At 45.1% G+C, this 7289-nt stretch overlaps 1 protein-coding gene across 1 annotated transcript in view; it reads left to right on the top strand.

The window, feature by feature from the left end:
* The window catches only part of LOC115244681, a 32269-nt gene that overhangs the window by 3676 nt on the left and 21304 nt on the right, over positions 1–7289 (top strand). The window lies entirely within an intron of this gene.

Below are 7289 nucleotides of genomic sequence, written 5' to 3'. Positions count from 1 at the left end.
AATTACAAGTGCTCGTACGCGCGCAGCGATATACGACGCTCCATGAAGCGATAACGGGCGCGAGCGCCGAAGAAAAGCTCAGACCGGGAACCGCGAGAACGAGTAGTTTTGTTAATAAAAATAAAACCGAATCAAGTTACCCGCGAAATAGTCGAAATCCGACACCGCAATGCTTTAAATGCGGAAAAAACGGACATTACGGACGCGATTGTCGAAGTAGCCGATATGCGCTCCCGAAACCGGAAAAACCCTCGCGAATAAACGCAATAAGTAAATACTGCTCGCATTGCAAAAGAACAGGACACAGCCGCGACGAATGCTGGAGCCTAAACGGAAAACCGAAACATAGTACAGATAAACAAAAAATCGGAAATCAGCAAAAAACGCGCGAAGAAAATATACGCGACCGAAAGAAATCGCGACAACAGAAAAGGAACGCCGATAGCGCAAGTAGCAGCAGCGAAGACGAGCAGGAGGAAGCGAGAAAGAGACAACCGCGACCTGCATCTGAGTATCGCGTTACACATATTAAAGATATGCCACGCGCACAGAAAAAAAAACGGATTTATTGTTAATAACATTACCAATGCGACAAGCAAAAGACGGAAAAATACAGATGTTGTACGATTCAGGGTCGACCATCTCATTAATAAAATTGAAACATTTAAAGGATGACACACTAATACATGAAGGTAAAATCGCGCTTACAGGCATAACCGGGCATAAAGTACACACCATAGGAAAAATGTACGCCACGATCAAGATAGAAAATCAAAAGGTAAAACATGCATTTTACGTTGTAAGAAACGACATTCCAATAGAATATGAAGGAATAATAGGAATTGATTTCCTTCGACAACATTCGGTATCCTGTGATTATAATCAAAATCAGTTAAAAATAGGAGAAGCCGTGCTAAGATTCCATACGTTTAACAAAACAATCCTAAAACCGCGCAGCGAAACCATCGTAAAAGCGATAACGAAGCAAAATCGGATAGGAATAGTACGAGCAGAGGAAACAGCTCCAGGAATCTACCTTGGAAACTGCTTAGTAGAACCGAAGGATTACACGTGTCCCGTTAGTATCATAAATACAACCGATACGGAAGTCGAGATACAGACGCCGAACGTCACACTCGAAGACATAGAACGCGAAATCGAATCCAAAATACACACGATACAAGCAAGAAAAAATTTTAAGCCTACTAGCTCGAGACAAATCTGACAACTACTACGCACGCAACATTTAAATACGGAAGAAAAACAGGCACTCCTACGGATATGCGAAGAATATTGCGATACATTTCAGTTGGACGGAGAACCACTGACGTGCACCGCGACGGTAGAGCACGAGATAAACACGCGCGCTGATACCTCGCCGGTGAACACGAGACCGTATCGTCTTCCCGATAAGCACAAGACGGAAGTAAATAAACAAGTGCAAGAAATGCTGAAAAATGGCATAATCCGAACAAGCGCGAGTCAATGGAACGCACCCTTATTAGTGGTACCGAAAAAGGCCGACGCATCCGGAAAACCTAAGCTCCGAGTAGTAGTAGACTTTCGGAAGCTAAACGATTTAACAATAGGCGATTCATTTCCACTGCCCAATATCACCGAGATACTGGACCAGTTAGGAAACGCTAAATATTTTACCACACTAGACTTAGCGTCAGGATATCATCAGATACCGATGGCTGAGCAAGATAAACAAAAGACAGCTTTTTCAACGCCCTACGGACACTACGAATTTAATAGAATGCCGTTTGGATTGAAAAATGCGCCAGCAACATTCCAGAGACTAATGAATTCAATTCTAACCGGAATGCAAGGACTTAAATGTCTAGTTTATTTAGACGACATCGTCATATATGGAGCGAGCCTAGAGGACCACAATAAAAGACTCAAGGAAGTACTGCAGAGACTCCGAGAAAATAATCTAAAATTGCAACCAGATAAATGCGAATTTTTCCAAGTTACGAATAAAATAGTTATATATACATTTATTCAGAATACGAAAGTGTCATTTTTAATTATAATAAATTCAGTGAACTACTCGGGCGGAGCCCGAATTCCCAAATTCCTTCCGGCAAACGATCCTAACTACCGTGCCTCTCCGGAGGCATAACAAAGTGTTGAGAGGGGAAAAGAGGAAGGGATGGAAGGAGTTTTGTAAGAACCTCACACCAAACACTTCCATTGCAACAGTTTGGAAGATAATAAAGCGGTTTAAGAATCGCCACCTGGGTATCGCTCCCCCTCCCCCTTTCTCCAATTGTATGATCTCGGACAATATGCGAAATTCAATGGACTCCATGTGTCTTCTGGCTTCTGTACACAGAAGGTTCTTCTCGCTCGATGACTTTCCCATGACTCATAATTGTAATATGTTCGAGTCCCCTTTCACATATGAAGAACTTTTGTCGGCGATCGGTGGTGCCAAGAAGCGTTCCTCTCCGGGTATAGATCGGATCGATTATGGCATAATTTCGGCCTTACCAGAGGAGTATCTGATGATCCTCTTGGACATATTTAACGAGCTCTTGAATGGAGGACTGTTTCCTCCCTCGTGGCACCACTCTCTTGTCTTCCTTATCCCTAAATCCACTCCAGGGAAGCTGCGCCCCATCTCACTCACATCTTGTCTGTTAAAGATTGTAGAGAGGATGATCCTGACGCGCCTACAATGGTGGATCGAATCCTCGGATATTCTTCCTTCCACCCAGTTCGGTTTTCGAAAGAGAAGGTCGTGCCTGGATAATCTGGGCATATTGACCACGGAGATTTACAACGGCTTTGTGTCTGGACAATCCACGGCTTGTTTGTTCTTGGACATCCATGGAGCATTTGACAACGTTGTGCCAAACATATTAATCGAGGATCTCATAGGCATAGGACTTCCTCCCAAAATCTGTTGGTTTATTTACCAACTTACGAATCATAGAAATATCCAATTCGTCAACAACGGAGAGATCTCCTCGGTCTACACAACGATCAGGGGCGTCCCGCAAGGATCGATATTGAGCCCCCTTTTGTTCAACCTCTATGTCTCGGAATGTGGGCGGTATCTCTCGGGCGGCTGCCAGATGGTTCAGTTTGCGGACGATATAGCCATTTACGCGAGATCCTCGGATGTTCAGGGCTCGCTCAGGGCCTTGGAACAATCTCTCACAATTTCTGCTCTCTAGGGGCCTGTCGGTGTCTCCTGCCAAATCGGCGCTCATTGTCTTCAGTAGAAAGAGGATTTCTCCTCTCAGTTACACAATAACCCTCGATGGCATCACCATCAACTCCTCTCGCTCGCACAGGTTTCTCGGAGTTTTACTTGACCATTCATTGGGGGAACAGGAGCACGTTCGCGGTCTGGCGGAGAGATGTGGAAAACTCGCCAATATTCTGAAGGCACTGAGCGGGGTTTGGTGGGGGGCGGACCCGAGGATCCTGCTTGGTATATTTAAGGCCTTGGTGCGTGGGTCGGTCGAATATGGAGCCCTCATCTTCCCCACACGTAATGGGGGTCTGACGGAGCTCTTAGAGAGGGCCCTGCGTAGGGCCTTGCGATGTTGCGTTGGTCTGAGACGCATAACACCGACCAATGTGGTTTATGCGGAAACTGGGATAGGTCCCATCAGACATCGTTTTACATGCCTAACAACAAAATTCGTCCTTAGATCGCTTGCCCTTAGGGACAATATACTTATAGAAAAACTTTGCGACCTACAAGCAGCCCTTTTTAATAATAATAGATATGATTTGATCAACAGATTTCCCTTGTATGGAGCTTTTTGCAGTGCGAGAGCATACAGACACAGGATGGCCTCATTCACCAGGGTCCCCTTGTATCTCTTTTCCTACGAGACTTCGTCTTTCATCCCTAGAACGGAGGTTACTCCCTGCTCTGTGGTGGAGGATATCCGCCTCGCGCCGCAACCTTGGCTTGTCTTTCAATCCTCCCTCTCGCATATCATCAAGGAGAGGCACCTAATTTTCACAGACGCTTTCAAGGAAGAGTCCGGTGATCACGTTGGGATAGGCATCTTCTCCCCTACCCTGCATATTAGGAGGAAGTATAAAATAGATGGCTATTCCTCCATGTTCTCTGGTGAATGTATAGCTACCATCCACGCGACGGAATTGGCTCTGGAAAGTTGTGTCGGGAGGGCGACGATTTTTACGGACTCCCGCAGCGTGGTCCATATAGTTTCGTCCAATAGAATCGATAGAGACCACAATTATTTAGTCCTAGTCTTGAAAAACAAGTTAAGATCGGCCTTCCTCCAGGGGATGGACATAATTCTTGCGTGGATACCGGCGCACGTCGGCATCCCAGGCAATGAGGCCGCGGATCGCCTCGCCAGCGAGGCGGTTGGCGGGGGCGAGTCTTCGGAGTACCTTCTCCCTCACTCGGACTTTTTTGCCATCCCGCGAAAGAGATACATTGAAACGGTTCAAAACTTTTTGACGGACCAAGCGACCTCCAAAGGCACCTAATACTTTAGGCTGCATCCCGCTTTCTTGCCTGATCCTTGGTTTGCTAAGTCTAAACTAAATAGAACGGAAATAGTAACAATCAGCCGCATTCGCTCTAACCATTACAACTTAAATTACAGTTTGTACAGGTGCGGTATCATAGGGTCCCCCGCCTGTGACTGTGGAGCTCCGCAGCAAGATATTAATCACGCTCTCTGGCATTGCCCGCTGCTCGGGTGGCATCGGGGTCCGCTCCTTCGGTCTATTCAACGGAGTCTGGGATCTCCCCCACCATATGATGTGTTTGATCTCCTGAAAGAACCTTCCTACGAGATAATTGCATCCATTGTTTCCTTCCTACGAAAGAATGACGTTTCGATTTGACGTACGGTGACTTGACACCTGCGCGCGGGTGCGCTCTCCCTCCCTCGGAGAACTGAAGAAGGACGATAATCTGGCAGCATGAACAGCGAACGAAGTCTGTTCCTTGCCAAAAAGTAAAGAAGAAGAAGACCCTTATTCTCTATCACTCCCTGTGCCCTTCTCTTTCCTCCACTCTCTCGCACCTCCGCTCTCACTCTATTTCACTTTCTCCTCACTCACTCCTCACTTTCACACTCCTTACGCCGTCAAACGCCTTCTCTCTATCACTGCGTGTCACACTCTACGTTACCGGAAACGGAAGTCCGCGAACTACATTATATATTTTTCACAAATATTTACAAAAAAAATTCTGCATTGTTTAAAGTTTAAGCCAATCACCATAGGCAAATGAAAGGAAGAGCAGAAGGTGAAAAGAAAATGAAATTTAATAAATTTCTTGGAACGTACTACAATCATTTTGATACCTTCCCAAAGTTAGCCCCCCACTTTGACTTTTGGGAATTTTCTTTTTATCAATCGATTGATGGTTGATTGGTACGAATATTCTCGGAATAATCGACTGTCATTGGTCAATTTGCTAACGACTAAAGCCCGTATCAGACTATGCATTGAGATTGAAATTTGACCAATCCGGACAAGGAAATTTCAGTTCCTTTTAGCCTGATTGGTCAAATTTCAATATTTAATACGTAGTCTGATCCAGGCTTAACGACATACGACTTATTGTAGAACGAGCCTTATGGCGCATCGCCAATGCTCATATGTCGTAAAGCCCGTATCAGACTACGCATTAAAAATTGAAGATTGAGGATTGAAGATTGGAATTTGATATTATAGGAACAAGATATTTTAAGCACATACACAGTGTCTTATCTCCCCCATGGTACACTGACAAAAACATAAAGGAGGATCTTCCAAGGCCAATTGTCACATTTATCTCGAGAATAAGAACATATCACACTTCGATGAGGGGTCATCTTTGGAACAAGAACATCTCCACCTCCTCGGAGTGTTCCTGTGTGTTCAAAATTGAATCATTAAAATTTCGTTTCTAAATTTCGCCGTTATATTCAAACGATTGCCTCAGAAACCAAGACACGAGCGAGAGCAAAAAGCGTCGCGATCACCCGCTCGGTGCGTGATCGCGTTATTCTATAGTGAAAAACCGTGACAAACACCTGGTTCGAGAACGTTCGATACCGAAAAACTTGTTATTCACATCGGCAGAATGCGAGTTTCCGCGTTCGGTCGATTTAGTCTGCCTACGACAACGATTCGAGCTGGTCGATAGCAATCGATCATAGTTTCGAATATCATCATTTCTCGTATGATATTCTTTCGTGTCTTATTCTCGCTCGTGTCGCGTACGCAGTAGGCTTACTCGTCTCAAAATCGGTCCGAATTGTCTCGCATACGATCGCATTCATATTCTCGCGGCGGTCAATTCGGTCATATCTCAAACTGTATTCTTCAATTCAGTTAGTGCTAAGACATTGTGAACGTTAATTCTGTGGAGTCCGAGAGTCGACGCTCGTTAACCGCATCGCGAATGTCCTCTGCCTTAACAGGACATTTGAAGATCTCCGTCGGAATCGCGGAATACGTGCCGTCGCTCGCTCCTATTATTCAAAATAAAGGGAACATTACTAACAATCTGCATCGATTTTTTTCTCAATCTCCTTATCCTCCAGCGGATCTACGGATTCGCGTAACACACCGCTTCTCGCTCATCTCTGAGCGTCTCTCTCAGTTTCGGGCGATCTCGTCGAGATCGACTCCCGAACACTGTGGACACCTATTTCAGGATTTGAATCACGCTTTCTTCTGCTGTCATGACACGTCCGACAAGTCGGACGCTCTTATTACTGCATTGCACAAAATTATACCTAACATCGCATTGGACATACCTGAGTTGGCTTTTACCAATAATATCAAGATTTACCGACTCTTGTTTGATTTCGCCAAGGAAAACAACATACTCATCTAAACCTCACATACTTTCAGTTCTACTAGCAAATGGTGTATAGACGATTCCCTCGGGAAGTCTCGCAGCTAAATAGAGAAGAAGAAGAAGCCCTGCCGAAAATGGTCGATTAAAACCGATTAAAACATAATCCGTTTTAATCGGTTTTAATCGGTTCAATCCGCGCCCGGATTAAAAAGTAATCGATTTTAATTCCGAACGAACTATAATCAGGTTTTAATATCGCATTCGCGGATTATTTCCAATCTAAAATCATTACATTCTAATCCATATTGTTGGCAATCCAAATAAACACGAATAATCGAATGGATATTGTGGCTGCCGTAGGTCGTCACATTAAGCACAATCCGCGATACAATAGTGCGACCCGCAACTTGGCGGACACGCACTCGCGTGTCTGCGCGTAGTTCCGGGCGGCGCCGCTACGCGGCGAAGGTCGAGCGAGCCAACC

The sequence above is a fragment of the Formica exsecta genome, unplaced genomic scaffold (assembly GCF_003651465.1).
Source record: "Formica exsecta isolate Colony F162 unplaced genomic scaffold, ASM365146v1 scaffold828, whole genome shotgun sequence".
NCBI lineage: Eukaryota > Metazoa > Arthropoda > Insecta > Hymenoptera > Formicidae > Formica > Formica exsecta.
Note: the sequence above shows the minus strand (reverse complement) of the source record. Positions and strands in the feature narration are given on the sequence as shown.